Here is a 22,017-nt window from a genome sequence, read left to right on the forward strand (position 1 = left end):
ACATGAACTCCTCCAGGACATTTAAAAAGTTTGAGCACTAAGAGAAGGTAAATGTATTGTTCGCTGCAGGCAGCAGATCACAGAGAAATGTATTCTTCATTATTTTAGTCAAACCAGATGGATTTTCTTCCAAAGCTGAGAAAGATAACAAATAAAGTAGGATTTTAAATGTCATTGTTTAACCCATAGTTGTGCTCCATTTGAAAAACAATTAGTTTTAATGTGTGCAATTCATCTCCAGTGAATCAGGTCATAAAGACACAAACATATAGTCAGAGTGAAAGATATTCAATACAGTTATTAAATGAATTATTACAGCAGTCACATTAAGTGCACATAATCTTTATTTTAAGCTGTTAACACTCATTAGTTGATTTAAAACATCTTCGTTTACCAAACATGTGCTCATAAGTTTCTTGGAAATAAATAATTCACCATAAAAAATAACTAAAACCAAATCAAACAATTTGATTAATCTATAAAATAATCTGCAGATTAATTGATGACAATAAACATTAGTTGCACGAGTGAGAATATAATTTATTTGAGTCCAACTCAAGATAAACAATAAAGCTTTGTCAACTAAAGGTTCACAATTGTTGACACAATTCCTGCCACCAATTATTTGCCGTTCTCGAGGAGCCACTTAACCACTCAATGGCCATTCACACAAGCCTCTGCTGTTTGTATAGGTTAAAAAAAACACACATGTATGACAACTTTGCAGGAATTACGCACCAATTAAAGGGGATAAGTTGTGTTTGCAGGAGCTGCTCAACTGTTTCCTAATACAAACACAGAGCTGCCAGTTGCCTGGCTTCAGGACACAGTGCATGTGTGTTCCTAGCAGGCAGGTAATTCACTTATCTGAGCATTGTTCTCTGTTCATCCTGCTCAATCACACCAGACTTAACCAGCTTAAGGCCAAACCTCCCCCGAATATAAGCACAGACCTCACAGGCTCTCCCAAAATAAAACAGGGACCCTCAATGTCAATAATAGAAGCCTAAAGAAAGAACTAATGGACTACAATGTGCTGTATCTAATTATTAGTCAGTTTGATGTCTCTCATTTATTTATCTCTTATTATATCTGACATGTCTTTTTTATTTTATATTTATTGTCTATTTCTTAAGATTTCTTTAATCAATAAATTATATTTTTAAATCAATATTTTGTGTCAAATTATTGATTTATTTAGTAAGTAGGCTTGAATTAAGCAGGATAATGTGCAGCAAGCGACGGGGTGAGCAGGACTCTGTGGACTCATGATGCACCCGACTGTTTCCTGAGCACACCGTCTCTGCACGGCTGCAACCGAGACAGTGTCTGCATGGCAGAGAGGTTTGAGTGTTTTCTGGAGTCTGACAGGAGGATCACATATGGAGCAACAGCCCGACTGCAGCTGTGGGGTATTTCCACTGTCCATAAGCACCTACCTATTAATGGGCTTAAAGAAACTCATAACAAACTGTTACTGCACATAACTCGTGCATGCAATGATTTCTAATCAAACCACAGTATATTCCTGTTTCCTTACTAAACTATGGATAAAGGCAGCAAACAAGATGCAATGAAAATCTTACTTGTGTAATATAATCCCAAACTAACACCCTCGTTTTACACTTTCTAGAAAATATGCAGAAAATACATTATTTTTATGTGAAAATAAAGCTATGTGCATTTATAATACAGGGTTCCTACAGCTTAAGGAAAGTTACATTCAAGACTTTTATAATGACACTCTTTAAGGCAACTTTTCCACTATCTGGACCTGCGTGACATTAATGATAAATGTATTAAAAATACATATTTGACCAATTATTTTCCCATGTCTTAGAATTTTAAAGGCTTTAAGAATTTGAGTCAATACTAATTGTACATTATGAATGCAATGCCTTGTAAGGATCTGCAGGAACCCTGCGTTATGGACAGCAGGTGTCACATTTGATGCATCTACATTAATCAGCCCTGATGTTCTTGAAGGAGTCGAGCAGCGGATTACAGTAATTGAAAGTCCATACTGCGACAGGAATAACTGTTCTCACACAGGGGCTAGACCCACTGGTGCCTTTTGCTGTCTGTTGGCGAGAACTAAATATATTTTCTGCATTCTGAATGGCATTCCTCTCCAACGCATACGTGCCAGTAGTTAACAGTGTAGGGGAATAAATAGCTTTCTCAACTGAGCCTTGAGACATGTCAAAGATGCGCGCACATGTCAGTGATTTGTTTGTTAAGAAGTATGCATGTCTTAATGCTGCCTTTCCATTTTGATCAGGTAACATTAGCAACACGTCAGATGAACTCGTGCTTATGCATATTGACAGAGTAATAACACTTCTGGCAGAGCTACAGGTCCTAATTTCTATGGATCTTAACATTGAGCCAGAATTATGTCACCCTGACCACCTGTTCTTCTGAAAAACGTCATCGGCCTTAAGTAGTTCCGGCACGGATCCAAAATGTGAACTTCTGAACCGGAGCGCTTACTTTCTCATTTGTGTAGAAGCAGGAGGCGGCTGCGGCGGCGTGTAGTAATAGCCACTCTAATTTCGTGGTGGTAGAGGAAGGGTTTACATAAGGGATGTGCTGTTCTGTGCCTGTCACTCAACCGGACTCTGATTGGCAAACACAAGATTGAGCCTGATGCTGTTTCATGTCACCTAAAGGCTAATGAGAGATTAAACAGCAGTAGCAGAAATGTTAAATATTGTCCCAGTAGCACCGCAAGAAGTTCACACTTGGAAATAACCGACAAACACGTTTCGTTATCGGGTGAATGGAAACAGCGCTGCACATAATTAAATAATTAAAGCCTCTTCAAGCGTTTTCTTTCTCGTCTTATTCAAAGTACAAATGAAACAACAGGAAAGAAAAATGATAATTGTTTTTAGACAAACCTGCAAGGATTAGACGTCTAATCCATAGTCGATGGAGAAAGTATCAACAGCTATTTGGATAATCTATTAATAGTTAAAGTCAAATTTGATGCAGAAATGTCAGAAAATGCTGTTTTCAGCGTCTCATATCATATTAAAAGTGAATATCGTTAATAAAACGAGACATTTACAGACGTCACGTTGGACATTTTCACTATTTTCTGACTTTTTATAAACTATTTATCAATTCATTTAGAAATGAAGATATGCGAGTTGCAGGCCTGGTTCTAACTAACTCCTCACATGATCTATTAAAAATAGTATGAGCATCATCTCATGACAGGCTTCATATATTAATGATTGCTCGTGTTTACGCTTTGACAGAAGGCCACAGAAATAATAGCTGAGCTCAACAAAACTAATCCTTTCCCTGTCGAGGGAAAAACAAAATGTTCTGCTGCTTCCACCGTCTGTCTTCAAGACCGAGTGCATTGCAGGTGTAGCACAAGTTTACAGTTTATTTCTTTTGGACGGGAGCTCGAAAATAGCTGTGCAAGCATCGGCGGCCCACACACAGCTGTTAGTGGTGCTGCTTACATCATTGGACTTTATGCCAATTAGCTTCTCTCCCTATTTGCAGGTTGTTTGTCATGAATGGAAGGCACACATAAAAATAGAGCTGCCTCCACCGTGTGCTCGCAACAAAAGAGTAAACACAACAATAAGTGTTTAAAAGATATTAATAATAAGACTTTTATGAAATGCAGTTGAGATTTTTTTCCTTTTTTTAATGGGGATTATTTTATTATGTTTGTCCGTGAACATGATTCAACAGAAGTGAAAAGAAAAAAAGATTTACATTTTTCAGTGCAAAACTATTTAAAATTGGAGTTCCTTCATAGCCAAGTAGTTACAGCACATGACCTCTGTCACAGGAGTGAACTATAATTTATGTGCATGCCCCGTGATTCGGATCCGCTCCAAACTTTAATGTGTTCTTCCCTGGCTCATGCTGCACTCTTACAGTGAGTTTTAAGAAAAGCAGGCCAGAAGCTTTAGCGTAACTCTGCTGACAGACAGACAAACAAACAAACTGAAAACATAACGTCTTCACGGAGGTAAGAAGAGTCCAGACGGCATCAGGAGCTCCGCAGGAAGAACCTGCGCTGACTACCCCGGACATGTTCCTGGTAAATGAAACAGGCTCGCTGAGGAAACCAGCCCAGCAGTGGTGCATCGTGGGGAGCAGTGCAACCACCATGCTGTGGTGGCTCCATGGTTTTAGCTCACTCTCAGGCCGAAGTGCTGACAGAGGGGATAACGGTGGTCAGAGTTAATCCAGGGGTCCTGCCACTCAGCCCGGGGCTGACCTGCACACGAGGCTGATAAGCCACAGACACAGATTCAGTCTCCACACTGTAAAGTGCAGAGAAACCTGAAGTAACGTTTCAATCTGCGGGCGACACGGCAGACAGGCAGAAGAGGGCACTGTTCTTCTTCACTGTTACACACAGTGCAAGGATTGCATCTTATCAGTAGAGAAATACATCAAGAGGATCTCGTTGTGTAAAGAAATATTATAAATCAAAAAATCATCATTAAAGTCATTTTAAACAGATATCGTTTCCAGCCTCACATGTGGATATAATATCATAATAAAGTGAATATCTTTGGGTTTTGGACATCACTTTGGACTTTTTCGGACTATTTTCTGATATTTCATACACCAAACCATGAATCGATTAATCTAGAAAAGAATCGTCAGATATATAATCGACATAATAACAAACAGAAAGGTTATTTTCAGCCCTATAATACTTGCACTGTATGAATGTCTGGTTCTCTGTGCATGAACGGCTGCTGCTGTGTGAAGCCCCACTCCACTTGCTCCATGTGTTAAGGTGTCTATCATGTGTGAAACAAGCCATTTTTCTTTAGCCGTGCCTTTTTGACTCTGATGACATAATGCTGGAGAGAGCGAGAGGGGGGGGCACTTCCCCACTCCGACTTTAATACACCTATTTAAGAACAGCAGCCTTTCACACCAAGTTCAGCAGGAAGATGTTGTAAAATGAAATGGGCACGACCTACAGTATTTCATAATTAATAGGTAGCCGTGAGAGGAGAGCTCCACGCTGACGTACAAAGATCAACAACGTATAAAAGTAATCATTCATGCCCGCAGCCATATGTTATTCCTTTCACAAGAACAAAATGAAAACAAATTTGAAATACGCGTCAAGCGTTTTATAATCTTTGATTGCTCTGCTGTATTTGGAAGTCGTACAGAGCTGCTGCTCTGCTTCCCGACACCATCTCATTTGTTACTGAGGTGGTCCCAGGCTCATACTGGGTCACCACCTGCGAGCAGTACTGTAAATTACTTGGTGGGCCTAATTGTCCATGTCCGCTGTATTACTATAAACCACTAGTGCTGTGCTAACTCTATTGTCAGGTACTTAATCAAGGCCACCAGATTTATTTCCCTGCACTAACTCGGGGACAACCACAAGCAGAGGCCTGAGTAATTGGATCTTTTTTTTTGCATCTAAAATTAACCAGCTATTCTTAGTGAGAGCTGGGGTTTGGAAATGATAACAATAATGATATCAACCAATACCATATGAGGCCTTGCCCTTCATACTGGGAGTTTCATAATGCATAATAGGCCCAGATGTTGCTCGGACTGACCTTACCTGGGGGGGTACGGTGCCATTATGTCAATCAAACAGTGTAACACTTGATCAGTCACAGGCCTGAAGCCGACTGGAGGAACTCAATTATTCAGTCTTACCTCACGTGTACACAGCAGCAGCAGCAGCAGCAGCACCACCACCAGCAGCAGCACCACCACCACCAGCAGCAGCAGCAGCAGCAGTAGCACCACCACCAGCACCAGCAGCAGCAGCAGCAGCAGCAGCACCAGCAGCAGTAGCAGCAGCAGCAGCACCACCACCACCACCAGCACCACCAGCAGCAGCAGCAGCACCAGCAGCAGCAGCACCAGCAGCAGTAGCAGCAGCAGCAGCAGCACCACCACCAGCAGCAGCACCACCAGCGGCAGCACCAGCACCAACACCACCAGCAGCAGCAGCAGCAGCAGCAGCAGCAGCAGCAGCAGCACCAGCACCAACACCAGCAGCAGCAGGCGTCAGGTCAATCCCTCCTGCAAGGATCTGAGGGAGGAGATGATAATGGAGAGAAATTAATAACCACGTTTCAACAAAAATCACTGCAATCTACAGGCTTTTTAACTCGTGATAAACTACTTTAGGAGGAAGACGAAGAGACTGAATGATAAATAAATTCTGTAGAGATGCTTCTCTGCAAGGAAGTGAGGAAAGACTTGACATGTAAAATTAAATAAAAAAATTAAGTAAGTATATATATATATATATATATATATATATATATATATATATATATATATATATATTGTTAGGGAAAACCTTAAGAATGTTACAGCTTTGAGGAGCAATATCACAATAATACATTTATCTAGTGCTGCACCTAACTGTTACTGTTCATTATTGATAATCTGATTATTTTATAGATTAACAGTCTATAAAATGTCAGAAAATAGTGAAAAACGTCCAAAATAATGTCTTTAAATGTCTTGTTTTCTCCAAATCCAAAAGATATTCACTTTAATATGATATAAAACAGAGAAAAGCAGCACATCTCCAGATTTGAGATGCTGAAAACAAACTTTAAAGACATTTGCATGAAAAATGACTATTATCTATTATTAAAATTGTTAGCGATCATTTTTCTGTTAATCAACTAATTGATAAATTAATACTGTAAAAAGACGTATTTCTGAGCAGGAAGTGAAAAAATAGACACTATAAAATATAATAATAAAATATAATAAAAAATATAGATTTTAAACACTTGTACAGCATGGATGAGCTGTATTAAAACATATATTTAACATGCAATTAATTCCATTTGAATGTGTTTTCCATTTAATTTGTTGCATTAAGTGACTGTATATAGTATTTGTAATAGAACTCCTCAGTGCGGAGCGAGAGAAGAGCACTGAGCATGCAGAGGGAATGTGCTCTGTATTAGGATGTCAAAAGCATAATGGCCAGCTGAGTCATAGGTTATAAAAAGCTGTCATTAGGGATTTCTGTCCTCAGCAGCTCATCACACACAACCTGTGAATTATTTATTACGCTGGAAACTCAAGTGGCCCGTTACTCACGACCGCCTGGTTTCCTTGCCTTTCCTCAGGCTTGTTTAATAAAAGCGTAGTTAATTAAAGTATTTAAGATGATCCAAGTAGCTCGTTTTTATTAATCTACCTAATGTAGTGATTTTTTATTGGATATAATTATACACCAACAGTGCGTGCAGCTAATGAGGCCTTTTAAAGAATGAAAGTGTACAATCACAGTGTTTGTATTATTAGGATGGACCTTGTATTTACTTTGCCAGCAGTCCAAATGACCACTTAATTAGCACCCAGTGCATTAATAACAGACATTTTTATTATATGGCGGAGTTTTTAAATATAGGCCAAAGAGCCAAACCTCATAGCAACAATTTGGAAACTCTTAAAGGAATACGTCACCTCCAAACTGATAATTTATATATCAATTACTATTATTACACTTTGTGTTTCTCTGCTGCCTCCACGGTGAACGAAGAATCCAAAAAACGGAGAAAATGTTATATCAAAACGTGCAAATACAGACGAGGAAGTGCTTTAGATTGTGCAGCACCTGGATAAATGAGACCTGGATTATAATGCACGAGGTGTGCAAAACAGATGTTTTAATATTGTTTTGCTGTTTTTGTAGATTTTTCTCTGTTCTTGGATTCTTCGGTCTCCGTGGAGAGAAACACAAAGTGGTCTTCAATAATTCAAGGTAACTCGAGGTGAGTACTGGATATGCAAAGTTATTTTGGGGTATTCTTTAAGAATGCATTTCAGCGTGCATGATTTCTTGACCAAAACATGGGTCACACTTTATGTCCCAATATGTCCTTTAAAAGAAAAACTAAAGAACCTTAAAAATCAGTTTCACTTCATTTGTTCTTCTCAGCTTTTGATAGCAAAGTCGATGCAAATCAGCTCAGGCATTTCTCCTCACTTTGTTTTGTTCTCAGTATATGAAAATGGTTAAAAATCCCATGGGTCAGTGAAAATGATCCCTCCACTCCAGTCGCCTGCTCTAAGTCAGCCAAAACATTCCAGACATCAAACGGCGGCTCTGCCTACCGAGGGCCATTTCAACGTCCCGACCTCCACGGCCCAGGAGGACTTGGTTATTTGGATAAATTAATTTCTGGAGTCTGCCTGAGTTGCAAAAACAACCTCCTGCCTGACAGCAAATTAGTCTTAACTGAAAAACCTAGAAAATGCAAAGGGTTAAAGAAAACACGCATTTCTCCCCTTTTCTTTTTTTAACACAACATTGATTGTGTGTTTACAGACGGCTCTGCTATGTCTTTATATAAGAGAATAAAACATATTGTGAAGCTATCTGCTGGCAGGTAAGAGTTTCAATAGCAACATCAGCACACAGGCTGTAAAACACACATGCTGTGTACAGTACACAGCTGACAGGCTGCGTGCCATAAAACAGGCCGGTGTAAAAGTTTAACAACTGCCAGTGGTATTGGAAAGAAAATGATGTAAAAATGAAATCTGTCGAAGACTCAAACCATCATAAAAGAGGAAAAAAAAAACAACAACCTGGGAGCACAGGCTGTGAAAATGGGGAAGGAAAATGGTTACGGAGAGAAAATTATGCAAACAGATGAAGACAATCCAGAATTAATGGTCCGCAACATTTTCAGGCACTCAAAGAGCTGTCCAAGGACACCATAGGGGAGACTGCATGGCCCCAGTAATTGGAGGAGCATGTAACTTCAAAAGTGAGGAGAACAGACTGGAGAACTTTCCTCTGAAGTCAAGTCTTAAAGAAAACGTGAAGCACATGTACAGTACACAGGGAATCTGGTACATGTGTGAATAAAACTTGTTCTGTTCATTGCTGCAGACATGATACATTGCAGTATTCCTGCTGTGCTACCACACTTTCTACATTTCTAAGCTTGAATCGCTCGGTCGCAGCTGTTCCATCTCAGGTCAGTGACTGAAAATATTAAATGCAGCGAAGAAAGAAAAAATGGGTCAAAACAAAACAAGATGTTCCACAGTGTCAATAAAGATGTCCATAAAATATATTATTCTGAGGATGTGAGATCACCCTGAGAAAAAGAAAAAGCTTTGACATGTAATGTCACAATAGATGGTTTTTGACTATGTTCATAAAATGGACGATAACCAAGGACAGGAAACTGTGGCCTTGTCAGATGATGACTTAATCACAGCATGAAGGGAGTCTTAGTGGAAGTTACGGCTTAAATCATTACACCATCAATCCTCAAAATAATATTCAATGAAGCTTTGTCAAGCATCATTCCAGAGCTTTTATTTGTCTTAAGTGATCATAAAGTGAATATCATTGAGTTAAAACCAGCAGGGAGAAGACGCCATGTTGGGCTTTAGTAGCTGAGGGGCCTTTTTCACCATTTAACATTTAAACATGTAGATTAATGCAGCCCTGGTTAATCAAAATAATTAGTGAAAATAGTAATATCAAGTGGGGAATTGACTAACGGTGTAGATGCTCCTGTCCCTGTACACTGAAGGCTGAAACAAACTAGAGCGGCACTCGGAGAGCGAAGGCCTCCACCGAGTCTTAAGAAAGTCCCATCTCCTGAGGTGGGACGTCGTTCTTCAGAATTGAAGTCGTAATGTGGAAACAACAAATACGATGTGTTTTATTTGTTGTTGCTCAGAGCTTTTAAACAACATGTTGATATCTGTTTCCAAGTTGTTGTTCCGACTTGAGGAGGCTCATGTGAGTTTTCCCAGTCGGAAACTCATTTTTGCGATTATTTTCCGACACATGAATGCAGCACGAATGCCCCATGCGTTTATCCGTCCCGTGATTTGGATCCACTCCAAAATGTAATGTGTTCTTGCTTTGCTCGTGCTACACCCTTCCACCAAGTGTTATGAACATTGGACCAGCAGTGAGACAGACAGACAGACAGACAGACAGACAGGCAGACAGACAGACAGACAGCATCAGTGTACCCTGTAGCACCACCTGGTTTGTGCAGCCGTGCACCTCCAGCATGACCTCTAGTCAGACGTGAGCATTGACCTCATCATAACATTTAACCAGGTGCACAAATATGGCAGCTTCATAAATTGACATTTAGACGCTGGAGGACGACTGATATTTGACAACTTGGTTCTTTGAGACGAAGAAAAACATCCAATCAGGGAACCGCCATCTTTACACAGTCCATGCTTATTCAGTCCTGCTGCACGGGTAGAAAGCGTCTGCAGCCTCCACTGTAATCATGATGGCATAACTTTGACATAACCTACACTTCTGTCTCACTGATGTGCTTCGGCTATATATCATGAAAATGAGTCCAACTCGGAGGAAAATGAAGACAAACTGTATCATACTGGAATGAGAAAAGCAGACTGGAACACAATCTTTTCCAAGGTCCTTTGGTCTGAGGGAAGAACACCATGCATGCTTGAGTCAATCCAACATACACTAACTGAGGAGAAAATGTCCATTTTTAACCTGCTATCCATCACTGTCACGTGTGGTGCACAGTAGAAAAGGAAATAATTAGACAGAAAAATGAGCGCAGCCTGGGGCAGAATGAATGAGAGTAAAGCCTAGGTACAACTGCTGTTAACTTAAGGCAAATGATATTTTGATAAATGTCCTGTGTGCAACTTGAACTACCTGCATCGCCCTTTTTCTGGGAGCACGTTAGTCGTACAGTATATGCTTTAGAGCAGGGGTGTCAAACATGCGGATGACTTTGTAGATACACTGTGATCTGTAAGTTGTAACGCACATGTGTTAACTAATAAACTCATACTATTGTTGAAATTGCACCTTTTTTTATTAAGGAATTTCATGTTGTTCATAATGTTTTGTAAAAAGATTAAGTTTGAACATTTTCAGAATGTACTATTTTGCACTAAAACGAAGGGGAACATTTGGAGTTGTCTTATTTATAGGTTATTATGCTGTGAATGTACTTAATACAATATCAAGCACAGAAAAGCAGGACATCTCCATATTTGAGGCTGAAATCTGACATTTCTGCATGAAAAAATACTTTAGCAATTAAACAATTATCAAAAATAATCTTTGCAGCTTCACCAAATACTGCACACTGCAAGAATCTACTGTTTGATCAACAGCAACTGAAGTTTACAGTCTGACACTTATTGCAAGGTAATGCACCAAAGAAAATGACCCTTTACAGAAAATAATCAGAATTATTAAAATATAGTTTGTTCTGTGGAGGCCTTAATTAAACCAGCTTTACTTTATCACTGCGGACTGATCCCTGAGCCTCAGCTCACCCTGCAGCTATGATTCAGAGCTGTCTGTCTCTGTCTCTCTGCTGTCCCCGCCCATGTTGGAAACGTCTCAATACCACGCTGTCAATTCACCTCACAAGACAAACAAACAACAGTTGTTAAGTGAGAAGGAACCGAAAAGTAGACTCAATGCAAACAGAAGTCTCGTCGCTGCCTACCTTTGTACCCGCTGTCACCACGCGCAACAAGTCTCTCCGGCCATAACCGTGAAGTTTAATTTTCTTCTGACTGCTTCTCTCTCTGCTGGATGGAAAATGTGTCCGTGACCAGCACAACCGGGAGGGGAAGCTTGTCGAAGTCCGACATAAAAGCTGAACGTTGTGAGTGCCAGCAGCGCAGTCGGAAGGTTACAGTGAATTGACAAGATAGATCCGCACGCGTCAGTGCGCGCGCGCTGCCCACTGGTATCAAATGCAGCAGGCACGAGGGAAAGTTTACACATACCGTATTACACTCCAGTCTGCTGTTTGTACTTGTCAATAACATTTAACCTGTATACTGGTTTAAAACTCAACTAAAGAGGTTATTAGACAAAACTGCCATTTGTTTGAGATGTATTTATATTATGTACATTAATTAGTAGTTTTTGAGGATGCTTCTGCTGTGGTAAACCATGTTATGGTGTTTGTATACAGTGAACTACATGGCTCCCTCTCTCTGGATATGAACTACAGCGCCACCTATAGGTTTCTTTATAACCATCAATACATTCATGTCGAGTGTTTACTCTGGCAGGGTCTTAATATCAAACGTGTGATGCTTTAATGCAGTGATACCCTGGACTCAGGGTGAAATAATCCCCCAAGTAGGATACAAGACAAAAATATAAAAACACAATGCCTCATGTTATAAATTTAGTCTGAAAATCATCTGAAGCTCTCTGACTGTTAAAAATATGTTTTAATACACGGATGACCAACGAGTAGTTTTCTTATCCTTGAAGAGAACCTGATGTTTTACTTCATCTTCACTTACTATTTTGTTCCGTGACTAAATGTATTTCTCAGACTTTTTGTCATATCTTTGCTTCTTTTTTGATAAATACTCAAACAATCTGCAAAGGGGAAAATGTAATCTTTGATTGTCAGAATTTATAGACATGCAGCCGACAGTATGATGAGGGGTCACGGGGAGTTATTACTTCATGTTAAGACGTCACAAGCAAATCTGCTTTAATTGTTGTATGAATTGACCAATAGAATTGAGATTTTATGGCTTCATTACTTCCACTGTGCATGGAGCGAGAATGAGTCTAAAGACGTCGAAGCAGCAACACAAAATAACAATAAAGTACATTTAAATAGAGAATTACACAATGACAGTACACTTTGAAGCACACATCGGGAACATGTACTTCCAGCATTGTAAAAACAGTTTTAAAATAACAATAATAAATGCCTTCATATAGTAAAGCAATTGTCACTCCACTCCTTTAATAATATCCACTCATTAGACTACATGATTGGATGGACAGCCCTTAACAGCCTTCAGCTATACATCACAAGACAATTCTGATGATTTGTTGCATCAATTGACGGTTCACATAATCTCATTTGGGTTGAAAATGCACTCATCCAAAGGTTCCAGTGCTGGCCTTCATTTCAACACAGCAGCCCACACACCTTCAGATAAACGGCTTCGAGTGGATGGAAAGTGCCACATATCCTTGAGAGCATTTTTTAATTTCTTGGTGCTCCATCTGTTGAAATGATAAAGTGCAGCCATAATGGAGTGCAACAAGATTAAATTAATCAGGTTTGTCCATTACACCGCCGCAGGCTCTTCACTGATGATTGCAATTTTCTCTGTCAGGCCCATTATAGTAAGATCTGCTTAGTGGCTTGATGCAATTAAAATGGGCTTAATGTAAATTTAACAATACAAATAACACTTCTGTCTGTGTATGTTTAAGAGGGGTGGGGCTGCAGGATCCTCAAGTGCAACGGTAAACACCCACTGTAACCATTTTTAACTTCAAACAAACCAGGGTGCTATTTGATTAGTGCGGACTCTGTGATCAATAACTATGTTTCATGTTTTCATGTTCTCCGTGATGTCAAAGGATCCGGTTGCACAGACCACCCTTGTCTGGACATCGACAGTAAGGAACACAACACCTTCCACAAGCGTATCATAGATCATGTGAACCTGCAGAGGGGGAGTTTAATGGAGTCGCTCTGATGAAAGCAGTTAAAGTGCACGCCTTTACTCTGCTGTATGAACCTCACGGTTCAGTACAGTAGGTGAGGTCGACTTGAGAGAATTGTATTAATTTTTCCCGGAGCTGATCTAATATTTCCCTGATTGGTTGCTTCCTCCTGCTGGATCAGGTCACTGCCAGGGGACAAAGCCTACAGGATGTGTGCTTAACAGGAGGAGATCTCGGCCTCGCGCCACAAAGCTCCCACCGCCACTTAAACACGGGAACGGCGGAACTGTCACGCTAAAAATGTCACATGCTTTTTATTCTCAGCACCTCTATAATTTGAGATTTATGCCATATAGTAAAATATAACAATGCACCAATGCTTTCTCTGCATGAAGATACTCCTACACATTGGAGGTTTCTTGGTGGAGCCTCGGAGCCACATCTGTTTTAAGGGATTTCACTGGATTTGGGGGCGGCTGAGCTTTAGGTTATTGTGGCTAAATGAAGAATTACCATAACCAATCAGACAATGCACTTTATTACATGATATGCTGCATTTCATTTGGCGGTCAGGTGTTTTGTATTAGACTCCTATCACGTTACAAGCACAGTGAAATAAACCCACACCTGGAGAGAAAGACACATATTTTCTTTGATACATAAAAGAAAGGAGGCAATGCTTTTATTCAAATATTCCCCCCCCCCCCCCCCCCCCCTCTTTACCCTACGATGAGATTTACAATACTTGGTGTGCCGCCCAGGTAACCTGAGGAGATATGCACCAGTGTGTTTGTTGCAGGCACCTTTCACACGAGGTGCATTCCAGCGGTCATGGCAGGCCAACAACAAGTCAATCAATCACAGTGTGTACAGCAGTAATGTAGAATACGTGTCACACTATCTCTTTTGGCAGCCACAGGAGGGCATCGGGAGTCAAAGAGGGACGCAGCACAACAAAATGCTTTCAAACAGCTGAGGACACGTAAAAAAAGCTATATGGATTCCCACTCAAAGTCACATTATGCAGCGTTTTATGTGGTTGATGGGCATCACTGAACGACAATCACGCACAATTTAGGACAATTCCGCATTTTATATGCAGTAAAAGTAAGAACAGGAATTTGATACATTATATTTACGATCACAATATGAAACTTTATTGACCCCTGTGGAGTAACATCCTTTAGCAAATGGCTCAAGCTTGTCCGGTCTGGGTGCTTTGTTTTCATCTTTAACACTTTCAGTGTGTTTCCACTTCAGGAAAGTTAATTGTTTTTCAGTGTTCGGTTGAACTTGTACTCCGTCTGTGTCACTTCGGGTTGCAAAAAAAACAAGATGGCCACTGCCAAAATGCCAAACTCGTGGCTCCTAAACCGTAGTGCACAAACCGATGTCTTCAAACCAGAGATAAGCTGCTGAGTATTCAGTAACTTGCTCAGCGACACGTCAGCAGGATGCAAACATAGACAGTTAAAGGTCCAATTTGTGTTTTGAGAGTTTTACTTCTTGATTACAAAGAACCACTTCTTGTCTACTGACTGTGTTTATAAAATGTGCTGTTGTACCGAGTTATAGGTTTACATCTGGATTAGTTTTTCAGATTGTTCCTTTAAAGGAGAGGCTTCTCAACCAAGTCCTGATATCATGGAAAAGAAATATAAATATAAGTACTTATTAAATGACCCAAAATATTAATTGATACCACACAATATAACTAACTGTGTCCTTGGGTAATTATTTGACTTGCAAGAGATCTGCCCAAAGATACAAATACAATAACAACCAGAACCCTTTGATTCATTGCTCTGGTGGTGCACGACCTCGAGGTGATGGCTGTCCACTTGCCAAATCAAATACCCCTGCAGGTATGTGCAACCCTGAAAGATGTAGTTCAATCTGTCCTCTATCAGCGGTTATATTGGAGAGGAAGTATGGTCAGTGTTTGAGAGCGAAGCACAGAATAATGAGCCGCCCATTCCAAAAAATGTTCAATACAAACATACAACCACCGCCATCAAATGCCAAGAATCTCCCACAAAAAGCGCTCACGGAGCCGCGGTCCTGTGGAGAGCATGAAGTATGGGAAATGTGTAGTCCTCCAAAACTGCTTAGTACAATCACTCACTATGTGTGGATTCTTTTCAATATGTCATGAATGTGAGACCTCTTCGTCATGACGGGACCTACTTTCTGGCGTCTTCTTCGCTTTGCCAAAGTTGGCGGTTGGATTTTGATCATATGGAGCTTTTAGATACGTTACCTTTTTAAATTATCACTGTAGCAGAATGCTTTTGGCTCGTAATAGAAAATCACTTTTGGAGGAAATAATGTGTGTGAACGTTAAAGATGTCAGAACTGGAGAGGGCTTTCCTTATTGGCTCTTCTTGGATATAATCTGATTCCACTGAAGTGCCAACGTCTTTAATCCCACTCACTGACACCATCTTCTGCCAGGTTTGCCTTACATGTCTGTGGTTTTATATAATAATACAATAACTGGTAAAGTACTGCCTTATAAAAACATTATACATATAAAAAATAGTGCTGGCAGATTTGTTTTTTTTGCTTTAAAAGCATTTATGTGTCACTTACAGGTACTATCCTGGCATTTTCTACGAGAAGGTTGCTTTTCATGATGATATGATATTTTTATTTTAAGGGTGAAAAATACTTATTGTGTTTGGATTTGGATCCACCCTGCTGTTTTTAAATGGAGATAAATCTGCCATAAAACCAGCCCTTAACCATCACACCACATATACCTCCACCAATGTCTAGGAAACATCTATATCCTAAAGCAGGAAACATACATTGACTGAAAATGTGTTTGCCTCATCGCAATAGGTCAGCAATAGGTGTGGTTGAGTCTGCAGACGGATAGTGATCATGTGGATTAAACTGCATTTAGCCACACTTGTCTCGTGGGATTTTCCTTGGCTACATGCAAGCAGAGCCTGAGCCAAAGCCCAGCTCACTATTTTGACAGCAGAGCCAGAAAAAACAAAAGTGTTTTGCTTTTCCATTGAAAAAAAAAGTGAGGGAGAAAGAAATGAAGATGTAGTGGAGAGAAACGGTAGTCCCTCTGCCACTGCCTTACTCAATCCATATGCGAGGCTTAGAGGCAGGAAATACCCACAATTCAGTGTAATCAGGGTAGAGGCCGCCTGCCCCGTTGGAACGGACCTGGTGGAACTGATTGGGCACCATTAGGACAAGCAAGAGCTAAATATGCAGCACACTCAAAAAGTTAAATTTTCATACAGACGCAATCAAAGTAATGGAAGGGAACAAGTTCTATCTCGCATGAAAATATAAGTAGAAATGGATTTGTGAAGGTTTGTCTTTATGACTCTTTAGGTTCACCTCTGATCCAACAGCTTCAGCCTGCTGCCAGATAAATGTGAGCAGCATCGGCTTAGTTGACAATGACATTTAACTTACAAATGTTCACTGCATGAGCATGTTATGTATAAACCTCTCAGACCCTCACTGCTGTGTGTTCTCAGCACACTTTGAATCACAAAGAAACATTTGTATTTTTTTTTTTACAATTTACAAACTTTCCTTAAAACCTTTCAACCACAAGCAAGACCTCAACAGAGCAAATGACAATGTGCTTCCATACGAAGGCAGCAGTTGTTTGACAGGCTGGTGGGTTTGTTTCATGATGAGGGAGAACTGCTGGCATGCTAAACCATAATAACACTTCCCCCAAACTGTGAGCTGTGAGTCAGAAGCAGAGAGGGGTTTCCCCATTATACAAACAGAGGCAGCCGGGCTTGTTGTCCATTTAGCTGGACCTTTATGGAATCTGAGGAGTCTGCATGTTTACTGATAGTTGGTTTTGGTTTCTCCCTTTTGAGAAATCATTGTGGAGGCTGATGGAAACAAAGAGAGCGACAGCTGATGCGGTTTGAACATCTGCCTTGGATTTAATGTGTGGCCCAATAACAACCAATGGCACTGGTGCAATATCTGCTTTCTCTCTGTCTCTATTGTTAGATGTGTCTCTTCAGTCAAGCTGCATCCTCCGGGTCTGAAAAGTGAAGACAATGTATAAGAGTCTTAAAGCTGCATTCTCTGTAACTTCCAGCAGGAGGAGACTCCTCTGTAACATCCAGCAGGAGGAGACTCCTCTGTAACATCCAGCAGGAGACTCCTCTGTAACATCCAGCAGCAGGAGACTCCTCTGTAACATCCAGCATGAGGAGACTCCTCTGTAACATCCAGCAGCAGGAGACTCCTCTGTAACATCCAGCATGAGGAGACTCCTCTGTAACATCCAGCAGGAGACTCCTCTGTAACATCCAGCAGGAGGAGACTCCTCTGTAACATCCAGCATGAGGAGACTCCTCTGTAACATCCAGCAGCAGGAGACTCCTCTGTAACATCCAGCAGCAGGAGACTCCTCTGTAACATCCAGCATGCAGGAGACTCCTCTGTAACATCCAGCAGCAGGAGACTCCTCTGTAACATCCAGCAGCAGGAGACTCCTCTGTAACATCCAGCATGAGGAGACTCCTCTGTAACATCCAGCAGGAGGAGACTCCTCTGTAACATCCAGCATGAGGAGACTCCTCTGTAACATCCAGCAGGAGGAGACTCCTCTGTAACATCCAGCAGCAGGAGACTCCTCTGTAACATCCAGCATGAGGAGACTCCTCTGTAACATCCAGCAGAGGAGACTCCTCTGTAACATCCAGCAGCAGGAGACTCCTCTGTAACATCCAGCATGAGGAGACTCCTCTGTAACATCCAGCAGGAGGAGACTCCTCTGTAACATCCAGCAGGAGGAGACTCCTCTGTAACATCCAGCAGGAGGAGACTCCTCTGTAACATCCAGCAGCAGGAGACTCCTCTGTAACATCCAGCAGGAGGAGACTCCTCTGTAACATCCAGCAGGAGGAGACTCCTCTGTAACATCCAGCAGGAGACTCCTCTGTACATCCAGCAGAGGAGACTCCTCTGTAACATCCAGCAGAGGAGACTCCTCTGTAACATCCAGCAGCAGGAGACTCCTCTGTAACATCCAGCAGGAGGAGACTCCTCTGTAACATCCAGTAGGGGGAGACTCCTCTGTAACATCCAGCAGGAGACTCCTCTGTAACATCCAGCAGGAGGAGACTCCTCTGTAACATCCAGCAGGAGGAGACTCCTCTGTAACATCCAGCAGGAGGATACTCCTCTGTAACATCCAGCAGAAGGAGACTCCTCTGTAACATCCAGCAGGAGACTCCTCTGTAACATCCAGCAGGAGGAGACTCCTCTGTAACATCCAGCAGGAGACTCCTCTGTAACATCCAGCAGGAGGAGACTCCTCTGTAACATCCAGCAGCAGGAGACTCCTCTGTAACATCCAGCAGGAGACTCCTCTGTAACATCCAGCAGGAGACTCCTCTGTAACATCCAGCAGCAGGAGACTCCTCTGTGACATCCAGCAGCAGCAGACTCCTCTGTAACATCCAGCAGCAGGAGACTCCTCTGTAACATCCAGCAGGAGGAGACTCCTCTGTAACATCCAGCAGCAGGAGACTCCTCTGTAACATCCAGCAGCAGGAGACTCCTCTGTAACATCCAGCAGGGGGAGACTCCTCTGTAACATCCAGCAGGGGGAGACTCCTCTGTAACATCCAGCAGGAGACTCCTCTGTAACATCCAGCAGGAGGAGACTCCTCTGTAACATCCAGCAGGAGACTCCTCTGTAACATCCAGCAGCAGGAGACTCCTCTGTAACATCCAGTAGCAGGAGACTCCTCTGTAACATCCAGCAGGAGGAGACTCCTTTGTAACATCCAGCAGGAGGAGACTCCTCTGTAACATCCAGCAGCAGGAGACTCCTCTGTAACATCCAGCAGCAGGAGACTCATCTGTAACACCCAGCAGCAGGAGACTCCTCTGTAACATCCAGCAGGAGGAGACTCCTCTGTAACATCCAGCAAGAGACTCCTCTGTAACATCCAGCAGGAGGAGACTCCTCTGTAACATCCAGCAGGAGACTCATCTGTAACATCCAGCAGGAGGAGACTCCTCTGTAACATCCAGCAGGAGACTCCTCTGTAACATACAGCAGGAGGAACATCCAGCAGGAGACTCCTCTGTAACATCCAGCAGGAGACTCATCTGTAACATCCAGCAGGAGGAGAGCTGCCTCTGTAACATCCAGCAGGAGACTCCTCTGTAACATCCAGCAGGAGGAGACTCCACTGGTTGTATAGAAGTCTATGATAAAATGTCTCTACTTCTCTCTTGATTTATTACCTCAGTAACATTTTCCTGATGAGTTTATGTCTCAATCTGTAGTTTCAAGTCTTCTTCAACACATGATGTTCATTTAGTAACTTATGGAAACATTTAGAGTAAAATAGAGGATAAAGCAGCGTCTCTTTAGGGCGGGGCTACCTGTGATTGACAGGTCTCTACCACGGTGTTGTCCGTGTTTTTGTCTTACAACTTTAATCCTTTCACATTGTGTTTTACTTTATCAATGTTAATTTTAACATTTTAGTCGCCTCATGTTGGTTGTACTCGTCTCACTTCCTGTGTCCGTCTCTTTCTTCACTATTTCTTTCACACACGATTTGAAATGCTTCACATTCACCAACAGCCCAATTATTTGTGATTACTTTCTTCTCTTCCGCTCTGTAAATGTAAACCTCCAGCAGCACACACAATAACAAATACAGCCGAGCACCGGCCTGTACGTTGTGAGTAGGAGAGAGGGCTGCAGTAGTTAAATTCTTGATTTGTACCTCTCGAAAACTCTCACAAGTCCCCGGTGCCCCTCCACCCCCGCTCTCCACCTCCCACACAATTCCCAGGTCAACAGAGCTCTCAATATGAGGCGCGTCTGGTCTACTGTGACAGCATATGGTTATCCACTCAAGGTGTCCGGAGACGCTCGGTTTTAATGCACTTCCAGTAAACAATAGAGTAAGGGGCTTATTCAATCAAAGTTGGTACAACACTGAAGAAGTCTGCTTCAGTGAAATATAATTAAAAAAACATATTTTGCTCATAATCTGGCATTTAAAAGGGTATGTTTCCTCAATACTTATAATGTTACTCATCTAAGTTGTTTCTCTCTCTGCAATCAAAATATCAGCTTTTCAGCAGCTAAACATCCAAAAGGAGCTCGACTGTGTGCGAGCGAAGAGTAAACACACCAAATTAGACACTGATTACATCATATTTCGAATCGCGGGGCTCGAATGGCATCACGTGAAGTTTTATGGGCACTGTCAGTTACCTTTTAAACCACGGAGATGATGTTTACTTTAAGAAAACAAGTGTACGTTTAGCCTGTTAGAGTAAGTGCTCGGCAGCGCTGTGCAGATGTTTGCAGTGTAAACATATAATATTAGAATGATGTAAACCCAGAAGGTCTGCAGTCTGTTAGCACAACTTTGCCTCTTTATTTATAATGTTCAAGATTAACAATAAAGCTGATTCCATCATACTGTGTTGTCTGATTGGATGATGGACAGCCGTTCCTGGAGTGTGTGTGTGTGTGTGTGTGTGTGTGTGTGTGTGTGTGTGTGTGTGTGTGTGTGTGTGTGTGTGTGTGTGTGTGTGTGTGTGTGTGTGTGTGTGTGTTGCATGGCATGATGGAGACGTGTGCTGGGACTGATAGCATCTCTGAGAGGCAGCTCCCCCGGGTTAGTGGGGGAGTTATCCTATTAGTGCCCCTCCTCTGCTTCACTCCTGCTCTCTCTGCTGCACCCATCATGTCTGCTCTCTGCTGCACAGAGACTAATGTGCTCCGCCGCACACAGACGGTGTGTCCGGAGGGAGCACCAGGAGAATCCTCGCCAGCTGATTGGCTCGGAGTGTCAGACATTAAAAAGAGAAAATCATAATTTCCATTCTGAGCTGCAGTGATGGAATTTAACAAAGTTAATTTACTAAAACTCTCTACAGTACAAATGTGAGGCGCTCTATGAGTTACAGGTTATTAAATATAATGCAATTTCTTTAGGTGAAATATGAAACAGCAGTAACTAAGTTTATTTACTCAAGTACTTTACTTAACTACAATTTTACGATACTTGAACATTTACAATTTCTGCTACTTTATACTCCTATATTTTACTTTTTACTTTTTACATTTATTAGATAACATAAATATTTTTTTGCATATTTAGATTATTAAAACTAATTATAGTAAAGTATATAAAGTAATAAAGTAATTAAAATGAGCTCCACTTTTACCAGCTTCAACATTAAAGTGACACATTAATGCAACAATAATTATGAACGAGTACTTTTACTTTTGGTTATTTGAGTATATTTTGAAGCTAATATTTTCGTACTTTTACTTGTAACAAAGTATTTCTACACTGTAGTATAAATATAAATAAGTATCTTATCACCAACACATAAATGCAATAATGAACCAATATTATAATAAACAGTATAATAATACACCAGTCACAGGAAATACTTTAATTTTTGATGCTTTAATTTAAATGTTGCTGATGATACATCAACACTTCATCCTGCTGTGTATGAAGGAGATGCAGGTGGAGATGATTTATTGTCTC

The 22,017-nt window shown here is 41.2% G+C and overlaps 1 protein-coding gene across 2 annotated transcripts in view; it reads right to left on the reverse strand.

Annotated features, from left to right (window-relative positions):
* eya1 (EYA transcriptional coactivator and phosphatase 1) overlaps window positions 1–11,687 on the reverse strand; it is a 68,515-nt gene extending 56,828 nt beyond the window's left edge. For both annotated transcript variants that reach the window (XM_029457904.1, XM_029457887.1), the window contains exon 1: window positions 11,487–11,687. The gene's annotated coding sequence lies outside the window, so the exon portion shown is untranslated. The remainder of the gene's footprint in view (window positions 1–11,486) is intronic.
* Window positions 11,688–22,017: the final 10,330 nt, after the last annotated feature.

This window comes from Cottoperca gobio, chromosome 20 (genome assembly GCF_900634415.1).
Source record: "Cottoperca gobio chromosome 20, fCotGob3.1, whole genome shotgun sequence".
NCBI lineage: Eukaryota > Metazoa > Chordata > Actinopteri > Perciformes > Bovichtidae > Cottoperca > Cottoperca gobio.